Source organism: Podarcis melisellensis (assembly GCF_964234715.1).
Source record: "Podarcis melisellensis genome assembly, chromosome: 5".
NCBI lineage: Eukaryota > Metazoa > Chordata > Lepidosauria > Squamata > Lacertidae > Podarcis > Podarcis melisellensis.
The window spans coordinates 3,226,532-3,243,664 of NC_138537.1; the positions used below are offsets into that span (position 1 = coordinate 3,226,532).

Below are 17,133 nucleotides of genomic sequence, written 5' to 3' on the forward strand. Positions count from 1 at the left end.
GTTAACCCTCATTTTCTTTAATCATAACCATTGTTGCTATAGGGCAACATGTGCCCTATTTTGTAGAGGATGGTCCTCTGTTTGAAGGCCTGTCCTGTGGGAGCCTGGCTTTAAACATCAAGAAGAAAGGAGTGCAGGAGGGGCCTTGAAATTGCCCCTCAACAGGTGAGATCTCTTAGATGGCAGGCTGAGAAGCCACACATCAAGTGCCTTACTGACTGTTTTAGTCCCAAACACTGGTGAGACCTATTTAACTCATCCCAGAATCATAGCTGAATGGAACCTTCATGTCCAGGAGTAATATATCTCTGAATATCAGTTGCCTAAAGGCAGGAGATGCTCAGCTTTGACCCTGGCAAGTAGCAGTTACTCTCAAACTGGCCTTCTCGGTGGTGGCACCCGCCCTGTGGAACACCCTCCCACCAGATGTCAAAGAGAACAACAACTACCAGACTTTAAGAAGACATCGGAAGGCAGCCCTGTTTAGGGAAGCTTTTAATGTTTGGTGCATTACTGCATTTTAATATTTTGTTGGAAGCTGCCCAGAGTGGCTGGGGAAGCCCAGCCAGATGGGCGGGGTATAAATATTAAATCGAAAGTGACGTTCAGTGATTGGATAGTTTTAGAAAATTGTTACCGTTACGTTGTACTGGAGCTCTATATAAGCAGGCTGGCTGAACCCTTCAGTTCAGTTCTGTTCTGGCCTGTGAATAAACAAGAGCTGTTTGAAGAATCGCTGTGTCATCTGATATGTTCACCCACAACTTAACAGCCCTCTGCCCTAGATGCTTTAGTTGAGATTCCTGCAATTGCAGGGGGTTGGTCTGGATGACCCTCAGGGTCCCACGCAGCTCTACAGTTCTATGGTTTAATGAGTTTGTGAGTCCCTACCTGCCCTCCTGCATCAGAGAACCATTTCTCCTCCGAACCCTGGGCCATCCCCCCTTCCCAGCCGCCTCGCCAGTCATTCCCCCTTCCCCACAGAACCCAGGAGAGACCTCTGACAGAAAACTAAACAGAGGGGTCACGCGGCCTGGTTAATGTGTGCTGCCTCCGCTGAGGACTGTATACTTTTTCATAGATCATTTACATCCCGAGTGCCGGCTGGTAATTAAATCTTGGCTGCTTCTTTGGCGGGATTCCCCTCTGGGGTCATTATGTCGACATGTTCACTAGAGAAGATCTGTCCCTGAGGAGGAGCTGGCTGGAGAGAGAGATAAATGCATTGCAAAAACACACAGCACTCTCAAACAACGGCTGTTTCTCTTGGATGCCGGATTGAAAACAGCCGTGCCAAGGTTTCTCCTCGTTGTTGGGCCAGTCTGAGTACAGTGGTACCTCAGGTTAAGTACAGCGGTACCTCGGGTTACATACGCTTCAGGTTACAAACTCCACTAACCCAGAAATAGTACCTCGGGTTAAGAACTTTGCTTCAGGATGAGAACAGAAATCGTGCTCCAGCGGCGCAGCGGGAGGCCCCATTAGCTAAAGTGGTGCTTCCGGTTAAAAACAGTTTCAGGTTAAGAACGGACCTCTGGAACGAATTAAGTACTTAACCCGAGGTACCACTGTACTTACCACTGTACCTGATCCTGCCAGGAATCACGCTCAGAGTAACCTCCACTTGTGTTGCCCAAAATCGGAGCTCCAGGATACCTTGTGGCCAGGGACTCACATTCTAACTCCAGGCTGCATTGTGGTTGTCATCTGTCTGTCTCAAGAGACAATGGAGTACGCCTCTGGGGGTGAAGTCAAACTGTTGCATTAGCAGCACCTGAACGGGGTGCAATCCTGGCAATGTGTCTGGAGGTCCTGGGCTGCCCATCTTGGCCTTGATGATGTGGTCCAAAGGAAAGCAGAGCAATATACCTTATTTTTCGCTCTATAAGACGCACCAGACCACAAGACACACCTAGTTTTTGGAGGAGGAAAACAAGGAAAAAAATATTCTGAATCTCGGACGCCAGAACAGCAAGAGGAATCACTGTGCAGTGAAAGCAGCAATCCCTCTTGCTGTTCTGGCTTCTGGGATAGCTGCGCAGCCTGCATTCACTCCATAAGACGCACACACATTCCCCCTTACTTTTTAGGAGGGAAAAAGTGAGTCTTATAGAGCAAAAAATACGGTATTTGGCACTTGCTTGGCTGCAAGAGTTGCTGGAAGGAGGCATAGAAGGTGCTATCCAGGTTTGTGTAGCCTTTTCTTCTCCCGAAGATATCCCACAAGGTAGCAGAGGTTTTGGGGTGGGTGAATCTGTCCATTTTTAGTTTCTCATTTTTCCAGTCTTGAATTTAGCTCCAAACATTTCCACATCAGTCTGAGGGTTTTTTTACAAAGGGACTCATAAAAATTCGCCAGCAACTTTTTTCCTAATTTCGCATTGCTATGAAATTTTGCCTACACATTTTTGCAAGCAATTTCCCCTAATATGGTGCAAATTTTGCTGTTATTTTCACATACATGTGCATTCCATACCCACTTTATCCTAGTAAATGCACGTTAGCTGGCTGCAGAACTGCGTTGCAAAATTCAGGGACTGCATTTCGGCCCCTGTGCTGGTTCGGGAAGTGTGAATTGGGTAGGTCCGCCTTTAACTTCGGGGATAATTCTATTTCTCCCCCATTCCCAGCTGGGATGCAAGGAAACAGTGTAAGGATCTGTTTTCGAAAGTGGTTCCTACCATGTCATGGGAACCCTCTCAATGCCAGCGTTCTTCATTGCTACCCTGCGGCAGGCAGTCAACGGTGGAGGCCGTCAACCTCTCCCTGGCCTGGCCTGGAATGCGCTAATTGGGTTGATGAGGGGAGGATATAATCCATCCCTTGTAACGTATATATAAACTCCTCATTAAAGCAGCAAAATTCCATTTGCAGGAGTGAAAGCATTCTCGGAAATGGAGTGTCAAGAGAGCAGGCAGGCGGCCAGGAAATTTGTGGCGGTGCTGGTGGACTGAAGGGGATGGCCGTTGTGAGGGTGGGTGGCTTAAATCAATGTGAAACAGCAGGAGACCAAAATGCAAAGGTCCCGATCCGGCAAAAGTTTCTTTTTATATATAAAAAAACTTATTGGATATTACAAATTGATGTTTACATTCACACTCCCCCCCCCAAAAAAACCAAAACCAAAACCAAAACAAGATTCTTCCTAATCTTTTAACTTCCCCCCCACCTCTCCATCATAGCTGTCAACTTTTCCCTTTTCTTGCGAGGAATCCTATTCGGAATAAGGGAATTTCCCTTTTAAAAAGGGAAACGTTGACAGCTATGCCCTCCGTGGGTTCTTTATTTACTCTTTTCTACTGCATATCATATGTCACCCCAGTTTTCCAGATACTCATTTTGTCCAAAGTCTTTGTTACCATACAAGAGTTATTTTAAACCTGCTTAAGAGTTCAAGTGTTTACAGCGGTCCTTCAAATATAATATAAATCCCTCCCAATCTTTATTAAAGTTTTGATCTACCTGGTTTCTGGTTTTCCTGGTCGTTTTTGCTATTTCTGCATAGTCCAGCAATTTGTTCTGCCATTCCACTCTGGTAGGGGACCATGTCCGTCTTTCCAACTCTGGGGTACCAGAATCCTAGCGGCTGTCAGCATTTTCATTCACACTGATTTCAGTGGAAGAGTTGAGTGCATCCTTTAGTTAAGAACATGGAATCACATGAAGGTACATTCTTTCACCTTTGGTGGACGTGCCCAAGGATTAAGGCTTTCTGGGAAATGATCTATAATGAAATGAAAAAGGTATTTAAATATACCTTCTTGAAGAAACCAGAGGCCTTTCTCCTGGGCATGGTCGGCCAATCGGTGTTAAAGAAGGATAGAACCTTTTTTATGTATGTTACAACAGCAGCAAGAATACTTATTGCAAAGTACTGGAAGACACAAGACCTACCCACCCGGGAAGAATGGCCGATGAAGGTGATGGACTACATCGAACTGGCGGAAATGAATGGCAGAATCCGAGACCAGGGAGATGAGTCGGTAGAAGAAGATTGGAAGAAATTTAAAGAATATTTACAGAAACATTAAGGAATGTTAGAAGGATGCTGGAATGAAGTTATGTGGTTTTAGCAGTAACGTTATAAAGGATTACGCAAAAATGGATTGTTAATGGGTGAGAATGTAAAGTTACAATATATTAAGATAAATTATTAAGATAAAAACAAAGATGGAAAGGATTTGCTGAAATAACTAATTGAAATAGAATACAAAAAAGGGAGGTGTGAGGAGGTCAAGGAAACAAGCAAATGAAAGATAAGACATGGAAAGATTGACTTGTTTTTTTAATTGTTTTTACTTTTCTGTTTTTCTGTTCTCTTTTTCTTTATTTTTTGTAAATTTTTGAAATCTCAATAAATATATTTTTTTTAAAAAAAAAGAACATGGAATCACAGAACTGTAGAGTTGGAAGGGACCCCAAGGATCATCTAGCCCAACCACTATGATGCAGGAAACTACTGAATTAGACCAAAGGCCTAAACTCTGTGAGCCAGTGTGGTGTAGTGGTTAAGAGCGGTAGTCTCGTAATGTGGGGAACCGGGTTCGTGTCTCCGCTCCTCCACCTGCAGCTGCTGGGTGACCTTGGGCCAGTCACACTTCTCTGAAGTCTCTCAGCCTCACTCACCTCACAGAGTGTTTGTTGTGGGGGAGAAAGGGAAAGGAGAATGTGAGCCGCTTTGAGACTCCTTAAAGGGAGTGAAAGGCGGGATATCAAATCCAAACTACTCTTCTTCTTCTTCTTCTTCTTCTTCTTCTTCTTCTTCCTCTTCCCAAGGGCTGGAATTCAAAGGCCTCTGAGCTTGGAGGTGGCATCTAGTCATCATGACTAATAGGCATTGGTAGCCTTTATCCTACTGGTTGACCGCCTTGAGAACAGAATGCTGGACTAGAGGGGTCATTGGCCTCATTCAACAGGCTCTCCTTACATTCTTAAAGCCATCACTTTGGTAGCCATTGCCACTGTCAGGAGTTCAGCCTACACTCGAGTAGGACCCTGGCAGGGTCACATGCCCAACTGGCATGTTCCCTCCCTCCTGGTCGATCGTTCTGGAGCTTCCAAAGCTTTCTTCTGCCCAAACATCACAGTGACAGATGCCAACAGACATTGGCACACTTAGGGATCCGCAGAGTTTGCGCACCTTGCAACTCAGCAACTCAGCATTTTGGCTAATCTACTTTATTTACATATAAACACACGGAGAACTGCAACATGGCTCCCTCTCTCTCTAGCATCAGAGAGCAAAGAGATAGAACAAAGGGCAATAGTCCCACTTCACGGAACACAGGAATACAAACATCCTGTCTCCGTCACTTCCCACTCTGTAGAGTCAAAACATACACCATCATGGGATAGACAACAATCCCATGACTGCAATCACGGAGCAGGAATTCTAACAGCCACATCTTATGGCAGGGAATCCCACAATTTAATCACAAACTGCGTGATGAAGTCCTTTATTTAATCTGTCCTGAATCTCAGAATATTCAGCATCACTGGATAACCCTGAGTCCTAATTTTTTTTGGTGGGGAGCACTGCTCCTATGCATTTACACCACGCGTTATAAACCTCTATCCTGTTTCCTCTCACTCATTCCCCCCCCCCCTAAACTAAAAAGGCCCAACTCAAAGAGTAATAGAATTGTAGACTTGGAAGGGATTACCATACATGGGTCATCTAGTTCAATCCTTTGCAAAGCAGGAATCTTTTTGCCTAATGTGGGGCTCAAACCCATGACTTTGAGATTAAGAGCCTCATGCTCTACCGACTGAGCTATCACACTGTAACTTTTCTTCATAGGGCATCACTGCCTCCCGTCGGAGTGAGTTCCATAGTTTAGCTATGTGCTGCAAGAAGACTTTCTTTCTTTCTTTCTTTCTTTCTTTCTTTCTTTCTTTCTTTCTTTCTTTCTTTCTTTCTTTCTTTCTTTCTTTCTTTCTCTTTCTTTTTCCTGTGTCAAACAACTTGCTTGACTGCATTCTGCATCCACAAGGGATCTTGCAATCTGTCTTCCTACCTAGGGCCTGATTTAGGTTTGATGAGGCTCTGAGCTACTGAAGGTAATGGGGCCCTCTCTATTTCCAGCTGTCCTTTGTCAACAACAAATTGTCGCTGTTCTTTGTGTTGAATATATGGTATATGGTAATTTATGGACCTAATAGGTATCTAAAGCCATTTGCACATAACAAAATAGGCGCCTACACAACACAAAACACTGTTGCTGCATGTAGGTTTTATTTTATTTGTTTTTTATCTTAGATTTTGGAAATGTACATCCAGTTTTTTCCCTTTAATTTTTTTGGGGCCCCCAAGAGAGTGGGGCCCTAAGCTATAGCTTGTTTAGCTTATACGTAAATCTGGCACCTGGGATATGGGTGGCTCTGTGGGTTAAACCACAGAGCCTAGGACTTGCTGATCAGAAGGCCGGCGGTTCGAATACCCCGCAATGGGGTGTGCTTCTGTTGCTCTGTCCCTGCTCCTGCCAATCTAGCAGTTCGAAAGCACATCAGGGTGCAAGTAGATAAATAGGTACCACTCCGGTGAGAAGGTAAACGGCATTTCTGTGCACTGCTCTGGTTCTCCAGAAGTGGCTTAGTCATGCTGGCCACAAGACCCGGAAGCTGTACGCTGGCTTCCTCGGCCATTAAAGCGGGAGGAGCACCGCAACCCCAGAATCAGCCATGACTGGACCTAATGGTCAGGGGTCCCTTTACCTTTACCTAAATCCGGCACTGTTCCTACCTAACCCTTCTATCTATATTGTGAAATCAAAGCCAGAGACTTTAATCAAGTACTTACTAGGCCATGGAGAAATGAATGTTGTTTCAAATTAAACCTTAGACCTTATCAGTTTGCAGATGGGGAGCATGCACTTTTGTCCATTTGTCCCTCATGAGCAAGTAAATACAGTGGTACCTTGGGCTAAGTACTTACGGTAATTTGTTCCAGAGGTCTCTTCTTCACCTGAAACTGTTCTTAACCTGAAGCACCACTTTAGCTAATGGGGCCTCCTGCTGCTGCCGCGCTGCCAGAGCACAATTTCTGTTCTCATCCTGAAGCAAAGTTCTTAATCCGAGGTACTATTTAGCGGAGTCTGTAACCTGAAGCATATGTAACCTGAAGCGTATGTAACTTGAGGTACCACTGTATGACTGAAAAACCCACTGCGGTTTTTAAAACCCTTGCCGCTCTGTTGGCTATAGGAGCTTCAGTTGATTGACACGAACTCTGTCCAACCATGAGCTCAGCTGCCGAAAGATCATGGAACATCTATGAAAATTCTAAAGTGGTCTGCATGGGATCTGTATGCTAAGGGTAAAAAGAAGGTAGAGATCCACATTCTCAAAGTGCTTGACAGATGTTTAGCTGTGTCCGTGAATATTTCCTGTGTACAATAAGCGTGGTACGTGAATTACATATGAGAGTCATGTTTGAATAAAGCACCCTGTTTGTGTGTGAGAGAGAGACAAAATTCAAGAGATTATGCAACATGACCAAATGAAGTGAAACTTGACAGAGGATAATATATTACCCAAACGAACAAACCCACCAGCAAATGAATGTGGGTTGCTACTTGCACATAATTTTTCCTTTCTCTTTTGGGAAAAAAGAATGTTTCTAATTATTAGTGATGAAGAGAAACTTCTGCTTAATCTCCCTGTTGCCTTCTTGCCATTGCTCCCCATTTTGTCACTACCCAAAAGACACATTGTTTTAGATGGGCAAATGCATTAAAGGGATTTGGGACAGAGTCCAAGGGGGCTTAACCCTGCAAGTGGGCCATTCTGAGGCACGAGCAGCAAAAAATCCCCCCGTAAGCTCGCATGCAAAAAATCCCCCCATAAGCTCGCATCTGGGAGCATCCTATTGTAGCTTCTCACACACTTGCTACCCCAGAGATCTGAGGTTCAGTGTCCTCTGAAACAATTCTTAAAAGAGCAGTGAGGGCAGGAGAGGGAGAGAAATTAAAACTATCCCACTGATGGTGCCACAGCCTGCCAATAAGGATTTAGAGAAGCCTTGTGCATCTGGGGGCCAAACTTCTTAGTTTCAGGGAAAAGCGAGTAAGAGGCAACAGCATGGAAGTTTATAAAAATTATGCATGGCATGGGGAAAGTATCCCGGGGAAAGATTTTTTTTCTTCTCTTGATACTAGAATTGCTGCATATCCAACGAAGCTGAATGTTGGGCCTTCTTGGTGGTGGCACCTGCCCTGTGGAAGGCCCTCCTGTCAGATGTCAAGGAAATAAACAACTATCTGATGTTTAGAAGGCAGTCCTGTGTAGGGAAGTTTTTAATGTTTGAAGTTTTATTGTGCTTTTAATATTCTGTTGGGAGCAGTCCAGAGTGGCCGGGGACATAAATTATTATTATTATTATTATTATTATTATTATTATTATTATTAGACATTTTAGCACAGGGGATAGTAAGTACTTCAAGCAGCGGCTAGTTAAACTATGGAACTCCCTCCCACAGCAGGCAGTGATGTCCACAACTTAGATGGCTTTAAAGGAGGACCAAACAAATTCATGGAGGAGAGGGCTATTGGTGGTGACTAGATATTATGGCTACGCTCTGCCTTCCTAGTCAGAAGCAGTCATGTTTCTGAATCTGCCCAGACCATCGTTCTGCCTGGACTCTGAGATCCAGCTCCCAGGGCCTTCTGGCAGTTCCCTCCCTGCAAGAAGCCAAGTTACAGGGAACCAGGCAGAGGGCCTTCTCGGTGGTGGTGCCTGCTCTGTGGAATGCCCTCCTATCAGATGTCAAAGAGAGCAACAACTACCAGACTTTTAGAAGACATCTGAAGGCAGCCCTGTTCAGGGAAGTTTTTAATGTTTAACAGACCATTGTATTTTAATACTTTGTTGGAAGCCGCCCAGCCAGATGGGTGGGGTATAAATAAATTATTATTATTATTATTATTATTATTATTATTATTATTATTATTATTCTCAGTTGCTGGAAACTGCAGGAGGGGAGAGCTGCTCTTGTGTTCGAATTCTGCTTACTGCTTTCCCACAGGCATCTGGCTGGCCACTGTGAGAACAGGATGGGTTGATCTTCTTGCAGTCCATGGGACCCTCAAGAGTCTCCTCCAGCACCATAATTCAAAAGCATCAATTCTTCGGCGATCAGCCTTCTTTATTGTCCAGCTCTCACTTCCATACATCACTACTGGGAAAACCATAGCTTTAACTATACAGACCTTGTTGGAAAGGTGATGTCTCTGCTTTTTAAGATGCTGTCTAGGTTTGTCATTGCTTTTCTCCCAAGAAGCAGGCGTCTTTTAATTTCGTGTCTGCTGTCACCATCTGCAGTGATCATGGAGCCCAAGAAAGTAAAATCTCTCACTGCCTCCATTTCTTCCCCTTCTATTTGCCAGGAGGTGATGGGACCAGTGGCCATGATCTTCGTTGTTTTGATGTTGAGCTTCAGGCCATATTTTGCGCTCTCCTCTTTCACCCTCATTAAATGGTTGTTGTAGGGATTAATTAAACGAAGAGGGAGAGAACCACCTTCAGCTCCCTGGAGAAAAAAGTTAGACAGAAATGCAGTGAAATAATAAACAATAAATGCAATGAAATACTAAACAAACTTGATATCCCTTTTCTCTGAAGGATGAGAGCTCGGAGACCCACCCATCTAATCTCCCTTGTTTGCCGCAAGAGTTTGAGGTGCTCGCATCTCCGAAATGAAAAGGGCCTCCCTTGCCTCTCTCACGCCCCCCCAAAAAGAGAAAGGACATATTCATATTCAAATCATTCCATTAGGAATGCAGACAGGGTCCTTGTCTGGGAGAGGTTACCCAGTCCAGACCAGACCTTAGAGGGGACGGAGTCTCTAAGCACTGGGAAGGCATTTGACTAATATAGGGACACTGGTGGGGGGCAGACGATGGCGCCAAGCCAGAAAGAGAAAGAATTTGCACCCAGGATGCCAGGAGGGAGACGGGCCCCTTTGCATTTGTCTCAGGAAATCGCCCTTGCTTTCTTTTAAAGGGCTTCAGGGGAAAGCGATGAGGCGAGGGGAGACGGACCCAGCCAACAAGGGGAGCTTTGTCCTCACTCTGCTGTGGCTGCAACCAGCTACTTAACTTTTTATTTACAATACGCTTTGTGACTGTACAGAACCCAGGAGCGGCAAACTCCCTGCCCAAAGGGAAGGCTGCATCACTTTGAGGTTGGGGTCGTTTAAAAATGCTGCCATGTGCTGCAAGCTACCCAGAGTGGATGGGGAAACCTAGCCAGATTGGTGGGGTATAAACAATAAAAATATTTATCTTTACAGTGGTACCTCGTGTTACATACGCTTCAGGTTACATACGATTCAGGTTGCAGACTCCGCTAACCCAGAAATAGTGCTTCAGGTTAAGAACTTTGCTTCAGGATGAGAACAGAAATTGTGCTCCGGTGGCGCGGCAGCAGCAGGAGGCCCCATTAGCTAAAGTGGTGCTTCAGGTTAAGAACAGTTTCAGGTTAAGAACGGGCCTCCGGAACTAATTAAGTACTTAACCTGAGGTACCACTGTATTATTATTATTAATTAAAAATCTTTATATTTCAGTTTCTAAAAAGGCATTAACCAAATACCCCATAAACCCGCAAGAAACAGTCCGTGCATGTACAGAGCGCAAACGACACAGTCAAAATTAAGTAGATTTGGAAATAGTTTAGAGCTGATTATGTTAGTTAGGCGTCTTGTACTCTGTTATGATTCTATGTCTATTTTGTACACATTATTTGGGATGGGGAACGGCATTGCAGAATTCAGAAAGGCCTGGATGGATTTCAACAGGATTTGCTGTGTTTTGGAAAGTGTGAATTAGGCAGGTTCAGCTCGTTCTGTCCCACCCCTATCATCAGATACCAGAAAAAGTTTCAAATTCAAGAGCTGGCAGCCCTACAGGAGGGGCTGTTTCTTGCTCCACCAGGAATCACATTTCTGTCGGCTCCTTCCAGCACCTTCTCTTTTATCCTTTCTTGCCTTGAAACCGGTGCATGTGTATTTCACATGCCCCAATCTAGCCAATCATTGCCCATTTAGGTCAGGACATGATGAACCTTCGTCTAATCCAGGAAAGCAATTTGTACAAACATACCAGGAAACAGTTTGTAGAAGCAAGGAGGAGACCGTTGCCCCGTGCCTCTAACTGGCTAAAGGTTAAGAACTGTTGCAACATTGGACTTCTGGATTTCTGCAAGATCTTTGGCATCTGATCTGCCTGGGACGGACAGAAGCTTCACCTGAGCTGCTCTTTAGTTCTGCCTGTGCTGACAATCCCCAGAAAACAGGAGTGGGACTTTAAAGTGAGATCGGTAGGGAGAACGTAAGAAAAGTTTGCTTGATCGGACCAATAGCCTATCCAGTCCTGCTACCAGATGCCTCTGAGAAGCCCATCAGCAGGAGTGCACCAGTGTGGTGTAGTGGTTAAGAGCGGTGGACTCGTAATCTGGTGAACTGGGTTCGATTCCCTGCTCCTCCACATGCAGCTGCTGGGTGACCTTGGGCCAGTCACACTTCTCTGAAGTCTCTCAGCCCCACTCACCTCACAGAGTGTTTGTTCTGGGGGAGGAAGGGAAAGGAGAATGTGAGCCGCTTTGAGACTCTTTCGGGTAGTGATAAAGCGGGATATCAAATCCAAACTCTTCTTCTTCTTCTCTTTCCCCACTACCAGTGTTGTAAACCAAAATCTGCCCTTTTCCCCTTATGGGGTATCCAAGAGCCCGTATGGAGTCCTTACGTGGGTTCCCTATTGGTAGGAGAAAATAACAGAGGCCAACCAGAGAATATTGAGAAGCAAAGCAGCTAGTAAGCCTGATCTCTATTAAACTGTTGCAACAGGGTGTCCCCTTCACACGCAGGAAAGGAGGAGGATCCCGAACCAAAGTGTGCCCGCTCTTATATAGACATCTTAAATTCCCTGTCCTGGAGCTCAAGACCACCACCACCCCATACACCATACCTACATCACAGAAAATGCGGTCTACAGCAGAAATCTGAGTGTGTTACATGTTAATGCTCACTTGATTGGATACCCTGGGGAGCCTGGCCAGTCTTTTGTAATGATAAATACAAGCTTACCCTCTATTCCTTTATCTAAGTTGTTTAAAAAGATGTTGAGCAACAGGCCCAGGACAGAACCCCATGAGCTGTGTAAATAAGTACTTTCTCCGATACCAGATGTAAGACTCATCTAGTACCCATCAAAAGCCTTTTTCTCCATGAGGTTCTCTAATCATCTGATATCACACATCACTTTTGTGAGTCAGAAGTAAAATCAAATAACAAGGGATATTGCTGAGCATAGTTGTGTTTTGTTATTGCAAAGAGTGTGGGAAATCTCTGCCGTATGGTTTCTTTTTCTATGTCTTCTGGCATGACATTTCATGTGACAGATGACAGACCGAGACGGAGACAGCAGCAACAGAAGGGGACTTTGTGAAAATGAAAGCATTTGTTGGTTGAGATGTGAAAGTTGGGAGCAAGTGGGAAAGCGAGTGAATACCAGAGCCCTTTCGATATAAAATGAAAAACATACTTCGCTGTGAGAGTGCATCTTCTCGCACATTTTTAAAATCGTGGTGCTGGAGGAGAGATGCAGAAGGGGGAGAAATGGCCATCTCTGGGTCACACTTTACGTGGCTGCGATTGTAAAGCTGTAATTGCAGACATGACAGTATGAAGTGAGAAAGGGAAATCCATATTAGGGAGCCAATGTGTGGTGCAATGGTTAGAGCAGGGCTGGAGAGCCTCAGACTGGGGCCAGGAAAGAGTGTGTCTCTGACTCTCTGCCTGGCCCTCAGAACAGATGGAATCATAGATTTGTGGAAATGGAAGGGATCCCAAAGGTCATCCATTCCAACCCCCTGCAATGCAGGAATCTCAGTTAAATAACCCCTAGCAGATGGATATCCAACATCTGCTTAAACTCCTCCAAGGATTTTAAAATCCTCCACCACCTTCCTAGGTTGTTGTTGTTTAGTCGTTTAGTCATGTCCGACTCTTCGTGACCCCCTGGACCAGAGCACGCCAGGCCCTCCTGTCTTCCACTCCCTCCTGCAGTTTGGTCAAACTCATGCTGGTAGCTTCGAGAACACTGTCCCACCATCTCGTCCTCTGTCATCCCCTTCTCCTTGTGCCCTCCATCTTTCCCAACATCAGGGTCTTTTCCAGGGAGTCTTCTCTTCTCATGAGGTGGCCAAAGTCTAGGAGCCTCAGCTTCAGGATCTGTCCTTCCAGTGAGCACTCAGGGCTGATTTCCTTCAGAATGGAGAGGTTGGATCTTCTGGCAGTCCAGGGGACTCTCAAGAGTCTCCTCCAGCACCATGATTCCTAGGTAGTCCATTCCATTGCTGAACAGCTTTTACTGTCAGAAAGTCGTTCCTGATGTTTCGTCGGAATCTCTTTCCTTGTCATTTGAATCCCTTGGTTCAGGTCCTGCCCTCCGGAACAGCATGAAACAAGCTTGCTCCATTTTCAATATGACAGCCCTTTAGATATTTGAAGACAGCTCACCAACTCCCTCATCCAATCCCCATCAGGCTTGGTTTTCCAGACCCTTTTTCTGTTGACCCGCTAGCAAATTAGCAGCCAGATCAAATTTTGCAAGCAAGGTGTTGCGTGCTGGCAGTAGTTTGACCACACACACGAATTCGAACTCGCTGGCACCTACTGCACCAGCTGCAGCCTCCAGACTAGGGATCAGCAAACGTTTTCAGCAGGGGGCCGGTCCACTGTCCCTCAGACCTTGTGGGGGGGGCCAGACTATATTTTGGAGAGAAAAAATGAACGAATTCCTATGCCCCACAAATAACCCAGAGATGCATTTTAAATAAAAGCACACATTCTACTCATGTAAAAGCATGCTGATTCCCGGACCGTCCGCGGGCCGGATTTAGAAGGTGATTGGGCCGGATCTGGCCCCCGGGCCTTAGTGCTCCAGACTGACCCCAGGGGCAGCCCCACCTAGAGCTGGCTGGCAACTGTTCTCCTCTCCCATAAGCAATCTCAGCTCATCTACCTGTGACTCTTTCAAGTGGAGATGGCAGGGTAGGGGGTTGAGCAGGGAAATATGAAGAGTAATAAAGAGGCCTCCAACATACACACACCCCAAATTGTCTCCAGCGACTATTTTGCAAGCCCTCAGCTCCTTGCCGTGCAGCTATTTTTAAAGATAATATTCAAACAGAGTGGAAACAATTTTTGCCTACATCCTGAGCGCGTTTGTCTTCATCTGTTCCTAAGCTGTGATAATTAAGACAACCTGGTGGAAAGTTCCCAGTGGCTGAATGACTTCATGGTCTTTTGGTGCCACAATACACTTGGATTCCGCTCTCCCAGTCTTGTGGCAAAAAGGTTTACATACTTTCTGGAAGGGCAGGGTGTGGCAGAGAGCCTAGGAAGGCTGTGGGCTTGGCGCGTCTCAGAATACGGGTCTGCTTTTTGGGAAAGCTACGCTTCAGATCACCCACATGTTATTGGCCTTGGTGCTGTTTAACTTACCCAGAGAGGATCCTTTCCTTCCAGGAAACTGCAGGGTCCGACTGTGATTGATTAGCTGGACTTGGGGCGCGTTTTGCCTTGTGGGTTCGGGGTGGCTGGCAGTGCTTTGAAAACGATCGCTGTGCATGAAAGCAGGATTTGAAAGCCATCCCGAAAATGCAAAAGAGGTTCCGTCCCTCTTCTGTCATGACTTACAGACCAGCCTGGTTTCCAAACGATGTTCAGACTCCAGGAAGCGGGTTGGGTAGGAGATCAGAGAAGAAAAAACGTCGACACCAGCCCTACATTGGTTTGATAATGGATATGTTCCATTTGGCCTGCCTAATTTTGGGGAAAGTTTCAGGCTCCATTTCACACACAAACGCCATCTGGGGCAATCGTGAGCCTCTGTTTCACTGCTGGTGGATTTGGGTGCAAAATGCAGAAATGCATTTTTATTTTTTAAAAAAAAATCCATTCAGGATCTGCAACCCCAGAGTCGGCCATGACTGGATCTAATGGTCAGGGGTCCCTTTACCTTTTACCTCATGTTACATTTGCTTCATGTTACGTTTTTTCAGGTTGCGTCCTGCGACGACCCAGAAGTACCGGAAAGGGTTACTTCCGGGTTTCGCAGCTTGTGCATGCACAGACGCGCAAAAATGACGTCACATGCATGCACAGAAGCAGTGAATCGCAACCCACATGCCACTGTGGGTTGCGTTCCTTTCATGTTGCGAACGGGCCTCCGGAACAGAACCCATTCACAACCAGAGGTACCACTGTAATTGTGTTTTAACATTGCTGTGTCGTGCATGACATCTGAACACACAGACAAAAGAATCATAGCTGTCAACCGTCCCTTATTTGGCGGGAAAGTCCCTTACCCCAGTGCCGTGTCCCGCTGCTGTCCCTTATTGATGCATGTCCCTTAAATTTCCCAGGTTTCAAAGGAAGCAGTTCCTCTCCCTCCCTCCCTCCCTCCCTGCCGGCCAGGGAGGAGGGAGGCTCCAACTGTGTTGCTTGGCTGCGTTGCTCACCCAATAAGGAGTCTAAGAACGACTGGGGGGTGGAGCTTGCATGCCTTGTGCTGATCAAATCGGCCGTGTTGCCTGGGGACTCACCTTTGCTCAGCGCTTCCCAGCGGAGAGGCGACGGTGGTTTTCCTTGCTGCATCCCCTTTGCCGTGTTGCTGCGCTGTGGGAACCACCGCTTGAGGCTTCGTTTGGCTGCTGGTTGACTAAAATCCCTTATTTTGGCTGCTGATCCCTTTTTTTTGAGGCTGCTGGTCCCTTATTTTCAAATCTGTAAGTTGACAGCTATGAAAAGAATGTCAGACCAATGTTGGATCAGACCAATGAGCCAACCAGATGCCCTGATGGGAAACCAGAAAACAGGATCCGAGCACAAGAGTCCTCCCTCCTCCTCCTGCCAGTTCCAGAAACTGGTGCTCAGAAGCTCTGCTGCTTTCAGCTGTGAAGTCAGAGCAGAGCCATTGTGGCTATTAGCCATCGATAGCCCTTTCCTCCTCCCTGAATTTGCCCAATCCTGTTTAAAAGCCACCCAAGCTGGTGGCCACTGCTGCTTCCTGTCAGAGCAAGTTCCACAATTTATGAGCTGTGCAAAGATGCACTTTCTTTTATCACATATCAGCCTGTGCTTGTATTTGTTTTACTGTATTGTATTTGTACTGTATTGTATATTGTATGGCTCAGGACCACATTACCTCAAGGACTGCCTCTTTCCATATGAACCTACCTGGTCCCTGAGATTATCATCTGATGCCCTCCTTCGTCTGCCTCTTCCTTGAGAAGTCCGGAGGCTGGCAACACGAGAACGGGGCCTTCTCTGCAGTGGCTCCCCATCTGTGGAATGATCTCCCCAGGGAAGCTTGCCTGGCGCCTTCATTATACACCTTTAGGCACCAGGCAAAAACATTCCTTTTTAACCAGGAGGCCTTTGGTTGACCTAATGGACATCCTATACCCTTTTAAAATGTGGCTCTTTTGGGTGGGGGGCATGTTATTAAGTTGCTGTTTTGATTCTGATTTTATATGTTGTCATCTTTTCTGTGAACCGCCCTCAGACCTCTGGGTATAGGGTGGTATATAAACTCAAAAAATAACAATAATAAATAACAATAGTATTTTTTCTATCGATTTTGTTTTTAATTGATAATCAAGTTTAGTGTTTTGTGGATTTGTAAGACACTCTGAAGCATCTTTTTTCTGGAAAACAAATTATTATTATTATTATTATTATTATTATTATTATTATTATTATTATTATTCCCCCCCCCCTCTTCCTCCACTAACTACTTGGTTTTGACTGTGTATCTTACTGGCGGCATCACCTGCAGTAGCATCACCCTTATTTCCTCTTCTTCTTGTGGAAAACCCAGGTCTGGAAAGGCATGTCGCTGCAACAGACAGTGAAAGAACAATATATTACCCTTATTTCTTACCTGGCAGGCGAGACACCTTGATCATGAGGGAGGTTTTCCCAGGGTGAGGCTCATCCATTGCACTGTGGGTGCTCTGATCCCTGCAATTTCCCCAAATGTGGGAAACTCGACTGCATAATTTGTGGTAGTTCAGGGAAGTTTTTAATGTGTGACATCTTACTACATGGAACTGGCGGGAATGACTGGC

At 45.6% G+C, this 17,133-nt stretch overlaps 1 protein-coding gene across 4 annotated transcripts in view; it reads left to right on the forward strand.

The window, feature by feature from the left end:
* Window positions 1-17,133, forward strand: part of MASP1 (MBL associated serine protease 1) — a 105,978-nt gene that overhangs the window by 22,437 nt on the left and 66,408 nt on the right. The gene's annotated exons all lie outside the window — the stretch shown is intronic.